The sequence below is a fragment of the Panthera pardus genome, unplaced genomic scaffold, assembly GCF_024362965.1.
Source record: "Panthera pardus isolate Hobbes unplaced genomic scaffold, ASM2436296v1 HiC_scaffold_22, whole genome shotgun sequence".
Taxonomy (NCBI): domain Eukaryota; kingdom Metazoa; phylum Chordata; class Mammalia; order Carnivora; family Felidae; genus Panthera; species Panthera pardus.
Genome location: NW_026526788.1, coordinates 69,584,757 through 69,586,589, shown reverse-complemented (window position 1 = coordinate 69,586,589; position 1,833 = coordinate 69,584,757). Strand labels below are relative to the sequence as shown.

At 49.6% G+C, this 1,833-nt stretch overlaps 1 pseudogene; it reads left to right on the top strand.

Annotated features, from left to right (window-relative positions):
• The first annotated feature begins 258 nt into the window (after positions 1-258).
• LOC128772596 (small nucleolar RNA SNORA62/SNORA6 family) lies at positions 259-398 on the top strand (annotated as a pseudogene).
• The last annotated feature ends 1,435 nt before the right edge of the window (positions 399-1,833 follow it).

Sequence of the window (1,833 nt, the reverse complement as noted above, 5' to 3'; positions counted from 1 at the left end):
CGTTTCAAATAGGTGGAGGTTCCTGAGCCACCTGCCCGTGTTAAGCTGAGAAATAAGTCACAAAATATAAACCACATAAACAGAGCCACAACCCCTTCCATCTCGAATGAGTTACTCACAAGCGAAAGAAACGTTAGCCGACGAAGCAACTGGCATTGCTGTTACCCTAGGTTGGCATTAGCAACACTCTATTGTTCTGGAAACACTTTCCCTCCTACCAACTCATTTCGTTTCCCATAACCATACGCCAAGGAAGTAACTGCACGTTGTTAAAGCCTGAGGTTGAGGCCGGTGAACTCACAAGCATAGGTCGTGTGCTACATGAGGGACATGTCTTTCAGTAACACCACAGGGGACTCTGGTCCAATGGGTGGAGTTTGATAGTTCTTGCTACGAGGCATAATAAAAAATATATATAAAATAAATAAAAATAGAAAAATCTAAAAAATAAAAAGGAAGTAGTAAAGGGATTGTTCTCATTTCCACTTGGCAAGTGGAGAACTAGCAGATTCATTTCTTGAGGTGGGCCTCTGCAGACAGCCTTTGCAATGAAATCCCTACTGTAGTTTCTGAGAACCCTAGAGTCGAGAAACGGAAGATGAGGTATACAGTTGGTATCAGAGAAGACTAGAACTGAGGGCTTGCCAGCTCATCTTTCTCTGATGAGCACGTATTCCTAGTGGGCCACACGAGATCCGCTGAAACAAGGCAAAATTCTTTAAAACTCCTAACCGCGAAGCCGGCGAGGCAGAGAGGATAGCCCCGTTTTACCGCTGAATAAGCTGAAACGAGAAAGGTCGCTCCGCGGCCGGCAGAAATCGCGCCAAGAGCTGGCCAAGATGGAACTAGAAACGATTTTGCCCAAACAGCATGTTCTTCTTCTTCGTTGTAGCTAGAGCGTAGGGTTATTTTCCATTTGCGTGCTGGACAGGAATGTAACTCCCAGGAGAAGGAACGAGAAGTGCCCTCGACCTGTCCCGCTGTCTGTCTGGAAAGCTGAGAATATAAATACACAGATTATGGTTCATATGCGGGGCTTGAGCTGAGAAATTCACGAACTCTATTCTCTGCGCTCTGAGCTTTGCATTCTTAACTTCCTTCACATCGGCAGGGAAGTGGATGTGGTTCTCTCGGTGGATCCTCACAGTTATATAGCTCATTCTGACGGGGCACCACGGGGATAAGAAAACAGGAAGAGAAGTTGCAAAAGGACCAGGATCCTTCAGAGCAGTGAAGGCAGGGCCATGTCTACATACGAAAGAATAACTGTAAGAGAAGTACAATGAACAGTCCCCACCCATCCATCTGATGGCCAACTCAGCAGCCCTCCATGACAGTTCTCAGCTGACCTCGGCTTGAGGGACCCAGCATGAAGCCCATCAGACTGTGGGCCTGCAGTCAACACCGGGTCCATTTGTTCCCAAGGTCCCGGCTCTGTGCCACCTCAGCACAAAAACGTGAGTGGTGTGGAAGGGGGTCTTGGGCAGGAAGAATGGAAGATATGTGGTCTTGACGGTGAAGCTCGGGTGGGCAGGGCCTTCCTGCTGCACACCTTTGGGAAAGACTTCTTTGTCCGACACGGTCCTGGGCCCTGCGGACACAACCTCTTCACGTGGCCTCGCCACGTCCCCGTTGTGCAGCTGGGGTGACATTAAACGTCCTCCAAAGGACTCGCAGGTGGGCAAGGAGAAGGACCGGGAATCCAGCCTAGGTCTGTGTGAACCAAAAGGCTACTGGTGAACTCGCTGGCTAAAGAGACCAGAGGGGCCCAGCGTTGCTAACAGAACAGCCAGAGGATGGTGGGGGCAGAGAGAAGACCCTGGAAAAGGCGGC